This window comes from Heliconius melpomene, chromosome 3 (assembly GCF_056956725.1).
Source record: "Heliconius melpomene rosina isolate 202511_hmr_F chromosome 3, ASM5695672v1, whole genome shotgun sequence".
Taxonomy (NCBI): Eukaryota; Metazoa; Arthropoda; class Insecta; order Lepidoptera; family Nymphalidae; genus Heliconius; species Heliconius melpomene.
In genome coordinates, this window is record NC_140391.1 from 10,088,145 (window position 1) to 10,108,055 (window position 19,911).

The 19,911-nt window shown below is 32.3% G+C and overlaps 1 protein-coding gene across 5 annotated transcripts in view; it reads right to left on the minus strand.

Annotated features, from left to right (window-relative positions):
• LOC146540162 (uncharacterized) overlaps positions 1–19,911 on the minus strand; it is a 56,796-nt gene that overhangs the window by 27,420 nt on the left and 9,465 nt on the right. For 2 of the 5 annotated variants that reach the window (XM_085207375.1, XM_085207374.1), the window contains exon 1: positions 13,190–13,401. The exons of 1 other annotated variant lie outside the window; for it this stretch is intronic. The gene's annotated coding sequence lies outside the window, so the exon portion shown is untranslated. Of the gene's footprint in view, positions 1–13,182; positions 13,402–19,911 lie in introns of those variants that run through there. 2 more of the 5 variants (XM_085207376.1, XM_085207373.1) reach the window with 1 other exon arrangement.

Below are 19,911 nucleotides of genomic sequence, written 5' to 3' on the forward strand. Positions count from 1 at the left end.
TACAATATTATATGGACAATAAAATCCAAAATATGCAATAAATAATCCAGCATGAAGGTTGCTAGACGTAGAAAACATTGGACAACAAGAAATATGAAAACGAAATCGTCAATTACAAGAACATTAAAACTTAAACACCGCCACGTGACACGCAATGTCTCAAAAATTAGGGCGAAAAGAATGTCTCGACATTAGGTTCCATCTGGTGAACCGAAATGAACAAAAACGTAATTATAACTAAAATATTAGAAGGAAAAGTAATTCACAGAGAGCTAGAACTATCCGTCATGAAAGCAAGGCCGGCATCCAGATACAGGTGAAAGTGGTGTTATGGAATTTCGCGATGCACCCAACTATTATGGTAATTGGAGTGAAACGTCTGTATGGCGCAAGTGTGATGGATGACCTTTATGCTTTTGCCGTAACCATGGTAACGTTAAAAAACTATGAGTAACAATAAAAAAAATGTTATAATAAGCGTGTCTATGACAATCTCGACGAGCGCTTGCAAGAGGCGCGGGTTCGAGTCCTGCTGCGTTTAAATTTTTAAATATTCTCCTTTCTTTAATACTAATGAGACTTTTCTTTCAAACTATGAGTTTGTCAAATGTTCATCATAAATAATTAAATATGAATGAAATAAAACTAAATGTATATAGCCGCGTAATAAGATATGGACACCTCAGTATCAAATCATGTTAATGAAGCCGTTATTAGAACGGATTTCGTAGTAAATACAAATAATAGCAAGAGTTTAAAATACGTTTATATGAAACAGAATTAATTATTATTAGATAATTACGAAAATCCATAGCCATATTTGCATAAAATTAAAAGAATAGAAACATGTTACCTAACGAAAACTACCATTACAAGAAAACACGGAAGTTATTACTTACTTTCTATTGTTATTAGATACCATTTATTTATGTGAAAAATATAATTTAAATTACGTCGGTACTATAACAAACTTATCATTTGCAAAAGGAAACCTGAACGAATGAGATAAAAAATATAATAGACAATACTAATACTTAGAATTTTATATTTTAATATTATACACAAAATAGAAAAAAAAATACAATGTTAAATAACCATAATTTGGTAATTGCAAATCATTTGAACCGAAAAGATATTTAAATAGGAATAGAAAGATAGCAAGTGAAAGTAAAATACATTAAGACAATCGAATGGATTGATTGAAACGCGAACAAAGACGCTATTACGACAAGCGACGACGAAAGAATAAAAAAAGTACTTTTCCCACGATGTATCAAGTTGTTACGAACGATTTCTTACACTTATAATAAGTAAGTTTCCTTAAGATTATTTTGTTATAAATATCAATATAATTTTGATTGGGTCTTTCTAGAAAAAATGAAAAAATCTTCATAATATTTTAGACGTCATTCAGGGAGATAAAGGTAGTTTTGTGGTTGCACCCAACGTGTATCTAATTAATGAGTAGCAAAGAGATTTATTCATAGCTCGTATGCGGGTTATTTTTTTTGTTAGCTTCACGCAGTATCCCGCATATAGCAGGGCATACAGAGAGCAAGATACTCAATATTACTAGATACTAGTAAATAATTGAAACGTTAACTGTCTCACAGTGCAATCGAATGAGTCCTAATAAAAAAAAATGTTTATTAATCGGACAACCCATGATAAAACAATGCCAATCTAATTTTATCATAATTATGTTCTACTAGATTTAAATATAAAAATCCTAATTCTAAATATACTATCATAAATGTAGTTTCTTCAATAAATATTTTGCAAAGTTTTAGGTTAATTTAATTAAAACATGTTTCCCTATAGCTACCCGCAACTATCGTATAAATTAGAATAACGTTAGTCCCGCATTTCAATTATCTTCAACTCGCGCCCCTCAATTTGCTCGCTAATGGATTAAAAATACGATAACTTTTCAAATTACATATTTATATATACTGTGTGTATTTAAGCGTGCAAATTATGATGGCACTAAATGGTTTTTATTTGCTTTTAATATGAAGTTCTTAGATTTAAACGAACAAAAATATTTAAACAGCTTCACGCTATATCCCGCATTTAGAATAGAATTAAATCATTGCCCTGCGTGAGGATTGAATCCACGACCGTCGCTTTTACAGTCATACGCCGTCCACTACGCTCTATCTAATCACAATGAAATTAAATAGAGTATTAACGATTCATAAAGAGAAGAATGTCTACCTGAACTCTACGAGATTGAAGATCGTTTTCTATCCGGTGTCCTGAATTATGGCAGTGTTATATCGTCTCTGACACAAAAGGAAGAAATCGATAGATAGCTGGTAAACCGTTCACAATAGTGTCATTTTATTTAAGTGTTTTAATAAATTAAATAATTCGTGAATAACCTGTGAAAAATAAAGTAAATTTACACACAAGACATTATCATAGACGACGACTGTAAATACAATATAGAGCGACGTACCTATTAGAGAATTGTCTTTACATGTATGTCGCCGTTTCTTGGAATATGATCTAGGGCACTATCTAGGTTGACATGTAATTACATAAACTGATACTGTGTTACTTGACAATATAACCTAGTAAGAAAAGAAAAAGAAGTAAAGACTGATTCCACAAAGGTAAAGCTATTATTGTACGAGAATAGAAAATGTATTGACAAATATCTTTTTAAAACAGCTACTACCTATATTGGAAGCCAGTTGTGGCACAGAGACGCAAAGGTGTGGCTGTAAGCACGACAGGTTGTGGGTTTGATTCCCACTCACGGAAATGAAACACTTAATATTTTCATTTCTTCAGGCTGATGTCGAGGAAAAGCTTGGCGTTCAGTTCCGCCACTCAACACGCAATGTTTCCAGAATTCGGCGGAAAGTGGGCAACAGGAAGTGTCGTAACACTTAGGTTCCGCCTGCCTACCATGCCGTGTGCGAGATACAGTGTGAAGCTACTACCTACATATCTATAAAATATCACAATTTATATTAAAAAAAATACTTTATCAAGACCTAGACCTAAAGACAAACAATAGTGGAAAGGTTGTTTAGCATTCCTATCCGATGAAACTGAGATGACGCAGGCTATTCTATTAGATTAGCATCTTGAGAATAAAGGAGAAACAATAGACTTCTTTATAACTAAGTATGTTATTTATAGTAGGTGCGTATAATTACATAATCTAACATAACACTACTGGATAATTAATTAAAACTTACCATAAAATTATTGACCGTATAAATAAAAATTTTGCATTATAATAATACTCTTTTTAAGGTTTTTATGCAAATCATATTTAGACGCAGTAAACGCGATATTTGCAGGTTCGATTTCCATTTGGATAAATTAATATAAGTAAACTAATTTAAATTTCCCGCTGTGGTACACAAGGCACGGCGTTGAGTTCCGCCGTAATGGGCGCAAACTGGGGAACGGAATGTCTTGATTCTAGATTCTTTCCGCCTAACCTGCTCTGAGTAAAACTGCGTACTTGCAAATATTGGCGGAGTATGCAGATTAAGTAACAGCTAGAGGAAATATAAAATCATGTAAGAGAAATTTGTGAAATTAAACGTTCGCCAGTAGGAAGTAATAGTAAAACACGATATTAATGATTTGCAAGTCAATAAAAATTGAGTAATAATATTAAAATATTTATTGAATAAATATTATAGCGCTTATGCGATATATCTAACTTTTCAGGATGGGTTATGAATTTAAGTCCTCATTGGAAAATTTTTATATTTAAAATAATTGTTATTCCCAAAGTTGATTTATACTGATTTAGAAAGGAAAATAGTCATTAGAATTTGTTATTTAAATTGATATTTAGATGAGTATTTGTGAGTTGAAATTAGAAGACTGTTATATCACTAATTCCAATAAGATGAGGAAAACAAAAGAGTAGATACTAATATAAAAAGAAAATAGAAAAAAAATCAACTATCTTACACCGCACTTAAAAAAAATAGCTTCTCATACGTAACGACTTTTTATAGTTCACCTATTAGTGATCTAGTCTGAAAACAATAACACAGGCCTTACGTAAGTAACAACGGCAAAATGAAGGCGTTATGTGATATGAAAATGAGAGAGCAAACAATGATAGCGCAAAAAGACTAACAATGAATTAATGTAACGCTGGGTAAAAATGAGCGAGTAGACCTGACAGGTACCTGCTGTGTATGTAATATTAGGAAATGTTATATGAAAATTAGGTTCCCTGTGAACTCATATTAATCTAGTATCTCTTAATCTATTAAATTTTATAAATAAAGCATTTATTTATTATTATTTTCTTAGTTTCCTAAATAACTTTTGGAAGTGTGGAATAACTATTTAAAAACATAAAAAAATATGATATTCCATTATTTCAATAACCCTAACAAATAATATTAGATGGACTTGAAAATGTGGCAAATATCTATTTTTGAACTAAAATAAGTGTATAAGTGAAAACGACGGCGTTTTCTAGTAATTCTTTCAATCTTTTAATACTTTCGGACGCTATCTCCAGCGAAAAGTATGTTGTATTTCAACAATGTTAAGTAATTTAGTACCCTTGCAAAGTTTGTAAAGTTCCCCTGTAATTTTATTTTAGTTTATATTATTTGAATAAACAACACAGTAACTGTATTGATTTTTTTTTTAATAATTAAATTGAAGACGAAAAATGTTATAATATTGAATTGAAATAATAGTACTAATAGTTACTTTTATAAGTACAGGTTATTACAGAATATTTGAAGATTACAAATTTATGGACTTTTTATGAACGAGAGCTTTGCAAATACACAGTTTTTTTTATAATCTATATATATAAAATCGAAAGGTCACTCACTCATCAAGAAATCTCAGTAACTACATGTGCTAGGAATCTGAAATTTTGCATAGGAGTTATTTATAGGACGTAGGTGCTCGCTAAGACAGGAATTTGCAATATTCGACTCCTAAGGGGAAGAAATAGGGGTTGAAAAATTGTATGAAACTTCATTACTACAAATGCTAGGAGTGTCAAATTTTGCATAGACGTCATTAGCACGTAGTCATGGAGACAGAAATTCATAATAACATAGTTCACGCGGGTGTAACCGCGAGCGGGCCGCTAGTATATGTATAAAATTGTGATATCTTATATCATATTAGAAGGTAAAAAAATGTTGTATTTAGGTATAGACGTTTTCAAATTAAATGAACAGTTTTGTAACATAGTGGTAAAATAAAAATGCAGAGTTAAAAAGCAATTATAATTCGTAGATGAGGTAGCGTAGAAAACGAAAGTGAGAGTACTTTCATACTCTCTCGGCTTTAACGGCATTATAAGTTTTAATTATGTTTTTTTATACACTTTTATATTTTCAAAGGGAGACCAATATTTTGCCAACAGAAAATAATCATGAATTTAACGAGTTGTACATGATGATATTTTTATTTTATTTTGGAAGTCACTTGATTTCCATTTAAACATTATTTTTACTAGTAAATAAATGAAAAACATAACCTAGCATACAGAATACACCATAGTGTATTGAAATATTAAAGGATTTTAAATTGTCAACCGATATAAAAATTAGTTTCGTTAGTCACCTGAGAAATTACTATCGATGTCGTAACTTTAACAAGATAACGAGAAAGCTTAGCTTACTCCATATCATCATTACATTGCATTTAATTTAAATCATATTGCAACCTTAATTTCCAAGTTTCTCCTCCGCTATAATGTGGCGGCAAAATGTTTGATAAATTGTAAACACACGAATAGAAATCTGTTCTTGCACAACAAAAACACCCATACATTAGTTGGAAATTGTCAAAGGAAATTTGAAGGGGCTTCGGAATCACATCAGCTTAGTTCCTTTACGGGAAGCACTTTGCAATTTCCGCCCGGACCAGGTCAAGCATGGTGTCGACATCTACCTATTATAATAATGCCTGAAGGCGAGGAAGCGGCGTACTGGATTTGGGTACGTATTTTTCAATTTAGCTAATTTAGTACGGACGTTTAGTATGGACGGATATTGATGATATAAACAATATTTAATACAACAAAATGATCGATAAGCATTTTATAATAGACCACTTTTATTTAATAAATTATAATTGAAAGAAATGAATACAAAAAATATATGTAAGCTGTGTTCTTTAATTATTTATTTGTTACTTTCCGTCGTATTCTGAAGGCATTGCGTGTTGAGTGACTTAACGGCGTGTTTGACCTGGTTACAGAAACGAAGAAAATATGAAATATTTTATTTCCTCGAGCGGTAATCAAACCCCTAACCACGACTGCCTTCCAACGAGTGACAATAATAATATAAAAAAACCCTTAATATAGAATATAAAAACCAACGAACATTTATTAAAGAATGCCAGAGAATGTATAACAAAAGTTTTGTAAAACTTTATCGCAACTGTTTAATTGAAATAGTAAATTAAAAAAGTTCAAAGCCGGCAAAATAATAAAATGTCAATGAAGAAAAAATATGTCTTTGTAAAATGACTGCCGCGCTTTAGAGACAATACGTATTTTTTGTGAAAGCAAACTTTTGGCACAACCAACAACATTGGAAACTACTTCGCTACAAACGTACAAAAATATTGGAATAATATCTTAAATTTTTAGGGCTATTCTTTTGTTAGTAAAATTTCTGAGGAAAATAGGGGATTATTCTGGAGTGGGAATGGTCCACTCCACTCCCCCTATACCTACATCATTCGGTTATGATTTACATGCGTTCCATCAAATCCAATCCAATTTCGTCGAATTCTGGAGGCATTGCGTGTTGAGTAGCGGATCTCAGCGCCGTGCTTTGGGTTCGTTACCAAAATAGAAAATGACAATATTAAATATTTCCTTGAGGGGAGGTCGACCCCACAACCTGCTACGTTTATAGTCGCTCCTTAGGCATCCAATATTTATATTGTTAAAATAGATATGTTTAATTATCTTTGAACAATATAATAGGAAACATATCCGTTTAGTCCTAAAGGTAATACGGTAACAGGGAAAGGGATTATGAAAGAAATATACTGACCCTGTACGATAGTTAGCAGGTTTCTATACATCGTTGACACTAACCAGATGTTTGTAGAAAAAAAAACAACTTGCACTTGCACAAATAAATTTCTTTTTAAAATAAAAAGCCGCATAAATAAGATACTGAAATTGGCGTTGTGTATTAGTGATTGTTTTACCCAGAGAGACTCGTAGCCAGAGCGAAGAAATGAAATTTCCTCCTTTCCATTTCCTCGAATGGGATTCGAACACACAATCTGCCGCGTTTACAGTCGCATGTGCCCCCGGGCACTCATAAGTTGGGATTCTATTATAGTAGTATCTTGTATTTTCTATATCACTCTCTTCCTTAAAAAGTAATCACGACAGCGACAGATGGCTAAATTGTTGTTTTAACAACAACAATAATATAACTAAGCAATGCAAAATCATCGATAAAATATAAATGAATTTATAATGCCGATAGCGTGGTATGGTCACCGAATACGGCGTCGAAGGTTGAACGGTGCATATAAAGTAGATGCGTAGGAGAACCCGGGACGTTGCTAACAAAAAGTACCAACCACGCAATCCTCCCAAAGTGTACAGAGAAGATAGGTAATTATTTTGCACAAGGAGATATAATATAACAATAGAATAATATAGAATTGAGATTGTTATTATATTGTTGGCAGCATTGAATAACTTTAATTTATGGCGGTTGGTACCCCTTCAATATTTGAACGATCTCTAAAATCAATTAAACTTGAATTTTAACTAGTTCTATATAGTTATATGTTTAATGATATTAGTAGTATAGTTTATTTAATTTTTTTTCATGAAAGTAGAAGTATTACATTAAAGACAAGATATGTTAGATCAAAGCAGTTATCACGAGTCACAGATACTTATAGTAACTTTAGTTTCAGTGGGTGTTTCCTCCGCAAATTTAATGTGGCATTTGATTGTGGCTTTTATCAACCAATGTCTGAAACGGAAAAGTTAGTGTTTCTAAATGATTTATTTATTTGCGACCAAATATCAAATTTGTCAAATATTCCAAGAGTAAAGCTGTTTGCATCGGGAATTGAACAAATTATGCATAATTTAAAATTCAACATTTCATATACAAAATTAATCAAAAGTATTGATTTCAATTAATTTGTTAATATTTATAATTACAATTAAACGAATACCAATTAAATAATAAAAGCGGTAAGATTCAACTTTAGTACTATTCGCAAATATAAGATTGGCCATTGTGGGCAGAGATACAGATGAAGTGAATAGGAAGAGTTAAGTCACGTAATTGATTAAACGAAGTAGGACGGAAGGCAGCTTAAGATTTGCAGGATATATAGAATTTAGATACTATCACAATTTAGTACTTTACTTAATTTCTGCAACCTAATACCATTTTAAGAGGATTTGAGCGATTCTAATTATTAGATAAAACTATTTTAAAACTATTTTTCTGTATCGAGTGATGGAACTCTAAAAAAAATTTAAGGGTATAATTTAAAGAAATAAATGTGAGCTTCTGTAGGTAGTTGTTATAATTCTGAGTAAATTTATTTTGTTCTATTGTAGGTATATTTCAGAATAAAATAAAAAAGGCGAAGTCAAGTACGTTTTTTCATTCATAAAGTTGTTAAGTGAAAGGAATGTTATGTCAGGAATAGATTTAAATTAAAACACGATAAATAAACGTAAAGTGAAAAAAAAAGGAGACTAGACTAGTTTTGGCAAGAAAGTAATTCGTTCACATTTCAATTTCAATTTTTGATATAATTGCGACGAATAAATGTAATTAAGCATTTAATAATAGTTATAAAACAAGACATTTAGAGGTAAATTAAACAAAATAATTATTGTTGTTATATAATAAAGAAATTTTAGAGACAGGTACAAAGAAAATTTTCTACAAAACAAACAAAAACTGAGTCCAAGCTAGTATAGAGTTGATTTATTTCATAGATTACACCCCTACAAATATGTATCGAGGTAAATAACTATAACATATCAAAGCTAAGCTTATCAATATTTTATCAGTCGAATCGAATACAAGCAATCGTACAAGTTACCACTGCACCAGACGTTCGCTAACCTGACCTGTATTCCCAAAGCGGTTGAGGAATTTCGTAGACCGGTCCTCTGACTCATTCGGGGTATAGAAGAGTCTGCAATCCGTGATGCAATTATACTCGTATATCGACGTAAGGTATGGTCAGTTGTGAAATATTCATTTAAAGAGAAGATAAAAGTTTAATTTGTCAAATAATTATTATTTCAATTATTACGAAGAGAATTATTCTCGGTCTGATAATGAGGCAAAGTACGGCGTTGAGTTCCACTACTCAACACGAAATGCTTCAAGAACTCATTCGGCGGAAAATGAGCGGAAGTGTCCAAAGGCCGGAGTGTTTTAACACTAGATTTCCAGATTCATTAAAGTATCCGAATTGGCTCCCTTATTTATTAAAGTTAGTAAAAACATACTTTCTTAAGATTCTTTATTAAATATTTGTAAAGTACCTACAGAATATTTTGTATTACATGTACATGTAATGTAGGTATAGGTATACCTACTACATTGTATTGTGCATACAGTCTCTCATTGTTGGCCGCAGTTCTTTATTTAACGTTAAGGGAATTTACGATGTTAGCTTTAAAATACAAAAAGAACTTTGTTTTACTTTAGAGACGCGTAGTATACTATATTTACAGAAATATTAGTCCCTAGTGCAAGAAGAAAATTACGAGAAATAACGTTTATTTAAAATATTTTTGTAGCTTTACGCTGTAGGCACAGATATCCTGGGAACTTAGTGTTAAAGACAGTCCGTTCCCATTAAGACACTTAATAAAGTTTACGTATTTATAATATAATTTAAAACTTTTGTTTTCAAAATGTGCTTACGAAAGACATCATAAATGTCGATTTACACTCAAGCTTTTAAAACTATTGGCTTTCAAAAACGAAAGCACATGTTATTAGTTGGCAACCTTCACGCTAAAAACAAAAGTTTAAAGTCCTCTAATGTTTCGTATGAATCATCTCGGAGGCGAGTAGCGTCGTTGCGTCTCTGATTTGCATATAAAATATTTACATAAATATATGGTGGTTATCATTGAGTAATATGTTAAAAAAATATAATATATTTCATACTTTTCTACAATAAAAGATGAAAATACTTAAAAAGTTGAATTTTCTTACAAAAATAAAAGTAAATTAAATTAAAACGTAAAAAATTAAAGCAATTGCAATAAAAAATATAACTATGGGATATGAGTTGTTAAGTTTATAAGAATGTCGATGTAGCTTAATCAGAGCCTGTATGGCTCAGTGGTTTTCTGAAAAAATATAAAAAATACTTATTTTCTATATAAATAAAAATATTTAGTGTGTCTGTCGGTCTGTAATCATAAAATATAAACTATTTATAATGATGTGATATGTACATCTCTATTAAGCACTTATGATGTTAATGAAACGTAAACAAGATTAACTCACTCTTTGTTCCAAGCTAATTTTGGAAACTTTTAAAATTATTTATAAAAAGAACAAAATCACTAACGAGAACTGAGTTATCTACAGATTTCTGTAGTAGTTGTGTAAATGTAGGTTTCAAATTAAATAAAAATTTTATGAAAAAAAAAAACTGTATTCTCATTATGTTACAAATATTACATCAACATTCAATACAAAATAAGATCAAGTTACGTAAAGAGACGACGATGTTTACTCCATTAATTGCTCAGACATTTAAGCTTAAAAGGAAATAAAGCCTCAACCCTCGTTCAGGTCAGCACTAGGTCACTAGCTGGTGCAAAACGAGGACGTTTAAACATTTCACACGAAACCACACATTTCTTAAAATTTCCTTAACGTTCTAGACGCATAGGTTTTACCTTTTATACAACTGGTGGTGGGTTCGATCCCTACTCGAAGAGATGAAATATTTATTAAAATTTTTATGTTTATTTCTTCGCTCTGGTGCCGAAGAAAAAGCGCGGCGTTTAGTTCCGCCACACAACACGCAATGCCTCCAGAATTCGGCGGAAAGTAAGTAAGTGTCTTAACACTAGGTCCCTCTGTCTACCCTGCTGTGTGCGGGGATTTTTTTATTTTTTAGAACAATCAAACTTTGCAACTTATTTTTGCGATAACTAGGCGTTTTTTATGAATAACTGAAACATTGCATTTTATTAAATCGTCGATAATTTTACAGGATAACGTTGAATAATTCATTTTTGCTTTTACAACTATGTGTTTTTTTTAAATATATCAAATCAAGCAATCAAAACCAAAATAATAAAATTTAAAAAATGGAACAAAACTAATCAAAGGGTTCTAAAATAAGCTCATAAACCACGACATGCTTGGCCTAATTCCATAACACTTTAGATAGATTTCATACGTCAGTATTCTGAATAGAACTTGAAGTATAGCAGAGGAGCTTTGCCATACAATGGAAGTCATTATAGGCAACACTTCACTTTATATCTAGATACAATTAGAGCTAGCTAGATAGAATAAACTATTATGATATAATTAGAGCATGTTATAATATATGTCATTTTTATGCCGCATATATAGCAGGATAGACATAGAGAATCTAGACTCAAGACACTCCGTTCTCCATTTTACACCCAAATCAAACAAAGATAACAACTAAGTTCCCCATTATTTCAAAAAATATGAGAATTCAAAACAAATAATCAACATCTGTTTCATACGATACTATCCATAATAGTTAAGAGTTATTACTTTTATAACTGTGACCCGCTTGAGCGCAAGCGCCATGCTATTCTGGTTGGTGAGTCATTGTCAGTGAGCAGCCAGTACCGTCTCTGGTCCAATTGTTTAACACCTGCCATCAACTATCTTTAGTTTATATTATTTAAAAACAACAAAAAATACATACTAAGAAATTGATAAAAAAACAAAACTCTCATTAACTTTGCAGGTGATTTCGCTTACAAGTCCAATTATATGTTTCACATTGTCCAACAACCGTTATAAATAATACTAAAATATCGATATGGCATTCATCAGACAGCTGCACTCAGAAACATTATTTGACATTAATTTATCTTAAAAACCAGCCAAGTGCGAGTCGGACTTGTATGATGTTCAATACCATTGTCTATAAAAGTCACTTTTGTTGTATAGAAAGCTTTCTTAAATATTTATTTTATTCTGTTTTTGAGAAACACCTCATCTGTGAAAATTTCATGATGTACCTAATATTTTACATTTGTTAATATAGTGACAAATCACATTCTTAAAATTTCAGTCAGTGATTATTAGTCATGAAAAACTGAAATATTAATTAAAATTTATTTATGAAGTATAAATAATAGCATGCTTTATCAGGCTTTGCATATAATGCTGTAATAGATGCATACATCGAAAAGTACGTAAGAAGGAAGTGCGTGGTTGATGCTTGCACCATTCTCAAAGTACTATGTACAACACTCTGCTTCCCAAATACCGCTAAATTTTCCAGCGCGATGAAAAAGAAATCATACTTCCTAATGAGAATCAAACTCACAACCGTCGTATTTAACACACGCTGTGTTGCTGCGCTTAAAGGGCTCAAATTAATGTATGGTGTTAAACAGCAGGTTGTTAAAAAATATTTCATATAATAATACATAAACTCAATATATTACTTAACTATTACTTGTTGCTTAACTTTTGTATAGGAGATAATATCTACGGCTATCGTTATCGTTTTGATTTTAGTTCAGAACAAGTAATTAAATAAAACTATCATAAAAAAATATGAAAATTTTATACGCGAGTCTATCACACGTAAACAAGTAATAAACAAAAAAGGCACCGAAAAATCAATTCGAGTTTCGACCGTATCCTGAAACTGAAACTACCGAATTAGAACTACGAAACAAGAGTGGCCAAGTTTATTAAATTTGGAACTTTATCGCCTAGGAGAGAACGGGAAAAGTTCCCTAAAGCCGGCAAATCTCAACATCCGGTAGTAAAATAACTACAGTCTTCATTTGACTAAGTATCTTTCCTTGTCGAGAAAAATATATTCTCTCATTAAATATTCTACGCACTTCAATATTATTTAAGTGATTTTTATTGTAAGAAACTACCAATACAAGCAATCATAACGGTACGACAATCAGGGTAGAGGCAGTGGTGCCTGAAATTATCTAAGTACCCGCAACCTGGTCACTTCTCCATTTTCCGAGCTCGTGCGTGACGATTTACGCATTCCATTCCACTAAAACACTGGCCACTAAGTCACCGCATTTTCGGAAGAAAAAAAAGAAAAGAAAAAAAGAACCAAATGTCACTGTCACTTTAAAGAGTTGTCAAAAAAACGCATTCGTATAGTATGGATGAGCGGATAAGTAAAAGGCGTATGGCGCGCGTACGCGGGCTCGAGACCGACTGACGGGCGGCGGCGGGCGGCGGCGGGCGGCCGCGGGCGTGCGATACGGGGATAGTGTTTCACGTGATTACTTTATTGTAAAGTGGTGTGCTGCACATGTGTATGTGGCGACGGATTCTAGCTCTATTGTTATTGATATTACTTTTAAATAACTAATAATAATAATATGATTGTTTATTTCGATCGTTCTGGTACCAAGACAAACCGGGGCGTTAAGTTCCGCCACTCAACATGCAATGTCTTGAGAATTGGGCTAAATTGAGGTCGGAGTGTCTTAACACCGAGTTCTTTTTATTTATTCTGCTATATGCGGGATATACCGTAAAGCTATTTTAATTACTAATTAACATAATTCAATAAGATTCAAAATCTGTTTTAATTTCATATATTCTGCTTACAAGATATTTGAAAACTACTTTCCTTATCTACAACACGAGTCGGTCTTGAAGGTAAATGTGCCTGTAAACACGACGCGTCAAAGCCTTCAAATTATGGCGCATAGGGAACATCAGGAGGAAGATAATTTCCCAGTCCAAACAATAACTAAATAACAATATTTTAGTTTTAAATTATAAAATTAGCATCAGAGAAGCAACAACTATATCAAACAGATGCAAAATCCATTTCCATCATCTAAAGTCTAAGATCGTACAAACAGACACACATCAATTAGCAAAAGGCCAATAGACTATCACAAACAGAGCATCTAATCTGGCGTCACGTAAGAAAGCGCATAACAAGTGCACACGCACGCACGCATGCATATCGATTGTACCGATTTGATGAACAGTTGCGTCTGCGCTGTCCTCATCACATATTGTTATACAATTATAATTAGCTAATAAGATATTTACTGCGCAATAATTGATGTGGGATTTACTCAATATCATTTATATAGGCAGGTATATTAAAAGATTGTTGTAAGATTTTTTTTAAGAAAATTATTGACGTTTTAAGGAATATTGAGATATTAGTAACATATTACATAGTTTATTACCTTGTCTTTAAAAAACTGTGAGCTGCTATATATTTTTTAGCTTCAGTATTCAATAAGTAAATATCTTAACAAACTAATTACTGGGCCACCACCACCTAGTTGTCTGTGTGTGGTTTATAATATGAATATTCATAGACATTAAAGAAGCACAGTTACGATATGTAGAAACGCAATACAAATAATGCCTGCAGGTTGGAATATAGCGTAAAAAAATCCATATCTAGAAAAAAAATTACAGAGACATAAATAGTATAATGTCTGTGCAAAAGTTAATGAACGGTATCTATATGTAGGTTAGATTCTATGAGCAACCCTGTGTTGTTGTACTATTTAATTTTATTACGTTTTGATGTTAATATTCTTAAACTTTAGAAACTCAGGAAATAAAATGAACTATGAGAAATGTTCGAATGAAATATCTAGATAATTATATTTACTTATAAGGTTAGTTAAAGTAGCAGATGAATATAAAATTAAAGCTGATAATTATGGAAATGTAAAAAAAATACAGACCACGTGTTTGTAGTGTTTAGTGAAAATATAAATTTAAAAAAAGTAAGGATTGCTAAAATAAATATTTTTGCTTATTCTACTCATGCAGTATTATGTATATATCGTCGCTAGCTGTCTAGTGTCTAAACGTGTCATATCATATTTTTTGTTCTCTCTCGTTTCGTTGCTCTCCGAGTGGCACAGGACGGGCGGCGGTGAAAGATGCTTGGACTCATTTCCGTAAGTTCGTTAATATTATACAGAAGTTTTAGCTTTAGATGCTTCATCTTTGAAATATAACACTAGTTTCTTTTTAATTTAAAAAAACAAAAATTATATGCATTTATAAATAAAAATATTTTTTTGTTATAGCAATTTTAGTTAGAATATGAGAAGATACGAGAACTGGAAACCAAAATATGTATTTTTTTAAATAGAATAACTTCCAACCACGAAGGAATATTAATATTATTTTACAAGATATATTTGCAGAAGTAAAACCTCCCAACAACTAACATATTTCATACTACAAAAGACAAAGTTAGCCTGAGTTAGACTAAGAAATATATATACGAGTATATAAATCTATATACGAATATATTGTAGCTTTATCGTATTATTTAAAGTAGGAAGTTCGCGTGCGCTCTCTGTAGATTACAAATCGATATCCTCCCCTTGCCACTGCCGCACGCGAGGGTAAACATACCGATATTTTAATGATCCCGGTATTCCCCTTGTTGTATGAAGGTCAATATCAGAGACTATATCAATCATAATTTAACAAATTGCGTTTTCCATGTTTTTGGAGAAATAAGACAAACACTAGTGAAGAATTGAAGAAATGTAAAGAAAGATACATACTTAATTACATAGTAACATGAATAGAAAGCTAGCATTGCAGCAGCACGTCGTAAATGCTAATCACGTGGTGATGCAATTACTACTTTGATTCGATATTCTAATATCTAGAATATCAAAGGAAAGTAGCATTATCGATAATTACTTTACCAATTTTGTATTACCTTTTTGGGTAATTTTAGAGGAGCATAGAAGCTTTACTCTAAAAAAGCGTAATTAATAATTATACAAAGTGTGACATGCTCTTTGAAAAGAAAACGATGTTTATGCCAATTATACTACAACGCAGAAAGTGAAAAAAAGTGGGAAGAGTTACCCTATTATGACGTGAAGCTCACATTTTTTAAAGTTTTTTTTAGTTACTCCTCATTTTATAATATTTAGCATCCAAGACTAAATGTATTGGAAAAAGTGGAACAATTCGATTCTTTACGCCGTATTCCCGCACATAGCAAGGCAGAGGGAGACTGGAAATCTAGTGTTAAGACACTTTATTCGATTCTCTTGCTCAGAAAGTAAGAAAAGCTTTTTATATTATTTTTATTTATACCTTATTACTCTGAATTTATATTATGAATTATTTCAATTCGTCCTGTGAAGCTCACGTTTCATCTTTTCCTTATATAAAAAAAGTGGCCAAAGTATATCGATTTCCTTTTCTAAATGAATATTTTTCTTACTATATATTATATAATAGTATTCTATAAACTGTAATATGATATTTAAAAATAAATAAGGGTGACCCAAATAAATGAATAATTAAATTAGCGTGTCGTTTTAAATTAGCATAGATACCGTTAGCAGGAAGCAATTAATACAAACGATGCTCCATTAGGAATGTTACATTGTAAGTTTTTTTTTTAAATTATAATTTGTATCATGGGTTCATATCCCGAGAAGAAAGAAGCATCTCGAAAGAAAAGTGATAAGTTTATGATTATTTCAGGCAAAGAATAGCAAGATTTTTTAAAGAGAAACAGAGAATAAATGGAAAACAGAGTGACATAACACTAAGTTCTCTTCGCCTGTGCATATGCAGCAGCGTAACAAAATAGTAACGCGATTCCCTTGCAAAGTGTAAACGAAATATGAATTAACACGCCACACCCGCGCACAGCGGGCAATGAACTAGGTAAGTGTAAAGGTGTGTTTGCGTAAAATATGATGTCCAGCGTAAACATTTTTCGTAAGTATTAAAGATGGCTTCCAAAATAGTATGACATAAGAAAAACTTGCTATCTATTGATCATGTTGATTTATTTCTATAGCACTTTTTTCAGCTTTACCGCTTTTTTTGCCGCATGTAGTTCCAGTACTCCAGTTTCCAGCCTACTTTCCAGGATATTAATTACTTAGTGTCAAACTCAGCCCTTCGCTTCCTGGACGAGGGGATGAGAATATTAATGCAATTTTCATGGTTCAATTAACGCCATATGAAAAATTACTAAAATCTTCACTTTTAACCTATGTTAGAGACTGCGTGTTGGACTTGAACGTTAGAATCAAACACCACATAATTGCCTAATTGACTAGCGATTTAAGTTCACAACTATCGCGTGCAATCTAAACTGCACCACGACGGCATCGTTTTCTATACATTTACAACAAATTGTTGTACTTAAAGTAAAAGTTGTCAATTTTAAAACGTCTGACTGCAAACGCGACGGTTGTGGTTCGGTTTGTACTCGGAGGAATTAATTATTTTCATTTGCTGACTTTGATAAGAAAAGACAAAGCGCAGCGTTGAGCTCCATGAACATGCAATGTCTTACAAAATATTAGGGGGTGCTTGTGGGACGGAGTGTCTTGATAGCAGGTTCGCTCTGCATATTTTGCTAACTAGCGATACAGACAGCGTGAAGGTATAAAGAGAGCCATTGGTATTAGACAGATTATACATATTTTAGGTTCACCATAAACTCACCATAGCTAAGATTTCTACAATTAATATATTAAAATAAAACAAAACAAATGAAGCGAAAACTTCAAAAGATCGCAATTAAAAGGAAATCGTTTGCGTAACCGTACCTCGATGAAACACCGCACGTGAAGGTCTGACGCTAGTAATTGTTACTCATGTTCATAGAATACGCGTGTTTCATCACAACATGAGGTAATTATAAATAGTTTTTATAATAAACTAGCGAGTTACACGCGGCTTCTCATTGTTATTATTAGTTATATTTTTGTATTTTTCATACAAATTAACGACATGCGCAATGAACGAATTAAACGTATCAATATTGCGCATATTTTGCAATTTCTAAATCAACTTAAAAATCCTAATATTATCTATCAAAATGAAACTTGGCTTAGTATTTAAGTTAATTTTAACTCAACAGTTAAAACTAGGTTTAATATTTTTTTTTAAAGTATGTCGTGAGAAACTAAGGATGCGCCCGCTAGATTATTAATAGTGCCACCAGTAAGGGTGCATAATAATCAATCTCTATTGGCCTCGTCCACATAGTGTTGACAGTTTTCATTACTCTGATGTCATACTATTCTAATTTATTGCCTTGCTAATTGGCTTACGTCAGTACTTTCAAAAATTTGTCTTATGAAAATTTATGAGAAAAGATGCCTTATTATGATTTATTTTCGTGTTTATTTACATTTGGAAAGCTGAATTAACAATTTTGAATTTACATTAATATATAAAAGTTTATATTAACTAAAGTTAAATAAGTGTTTGGCTTCAAAGGCAAGCAGAAGGAACATGGGGATCTAGCGTTAATATACTTCGTTGCCTTTAAGACACTTCCGTTTTCCACATTCCTTAAAATTCTGGTGTTGACCGGCAGAACTCAACATAGGCTTTATCTCATTACCAGAGCGAGGAAATAAAAATATTACATAGTTCAATTTCTCGAGTTGTAATCGAACCCACAACCTGTCGCGTTTCTATTTTCATTTACTATAGTCAAAATAGGCTTAAAAAAGGGAAAGCTAGCTCGCTATAATATTTATCAGGTCTACTAATTACTACGGTAATCAAGCGTAGTCCAGTACAAATTAATCTAGATTCAGTAATAAAGTTTAAATTGTCACGCAACATTTAATCCATATTGTCACTTTCATTTTTAGCATCGATTAGTTTAAAATAAAAATAATTGTGTTTATGGGATATTAATAACAAGTAATATCAAAACTATCTATTAGAGATTACTAGAGGCCGCCGTGGCGCAGGGGCACAAGGGTGTGACTGTAACACGAGGGTTGCGGCTTCGATCCCCATTCGAGGGAATGAATTATTATGGAATAATATTTTTATTTCTTTGTTCTGGCACCAGAGCAAAAGCCTATCGTTGAGTTCCGCGACTCAACGCGCAATGCCTCGAAAAATTCGGCGGAAAGTGGGGAACGGAGTGACTTAACACTAGGTTCCCTCTGCCTACCCCGCTGCGTACCCCGCTGCGAGCGTGAACCTGATTTATTTATTATTATTACAAAAATTTATGTATTGTTTATTTAAGAGTTATTTTAAACAGCTACTTTATATATTTCTATTTTTCACACATTTTAAGCAACTAAGAGTATATTTCTTCTATTTTTCAAACATTGGACTTAACCCGTAATATCGGTGTCGCATTCATTATGGCACACAACTCTGCAGAATGTCAAAAACACCGCAGTTTTAAGCCTTTTGTCTCACAAAGACGATAACAAGCGTTCAGTTTGCGGTCCTAACTACAAGCCACACGGTCATACCCAACACATGAAAATAACGAAAATACCTCGAAACGATCCCCGAAAATATCCTGAAATAACTAAGCTCTAAATACTAAGCTGGACGAGACGTGGATGTTTCGCGAAAACTCACTGCTTAGAAGGAAAACATGAAAACTTCAATACAAAAATACACTTATCACTGTCACACACACAAGCAAACCTCGAACTGAGCTTTTATGAAAGAAAATATATTAAAAAATACAAAAGAATCGTCTCAACGTAGTTAACACAGAGCTAATAACGCGAAATTATCTTTATTATTATATTAAACCAGCACGTTTCCTTCATAAAAAGAAGGGAAGTGTGGATATTTGTGTATAAAATAGGTTTTATTTCGATTTTTGTTCCGGGGACGCGTCCGGGCCACGCCGGCGAGGCGACTGGCAGGATCGAAGGCTACCCCGGGGGAGGCTGCG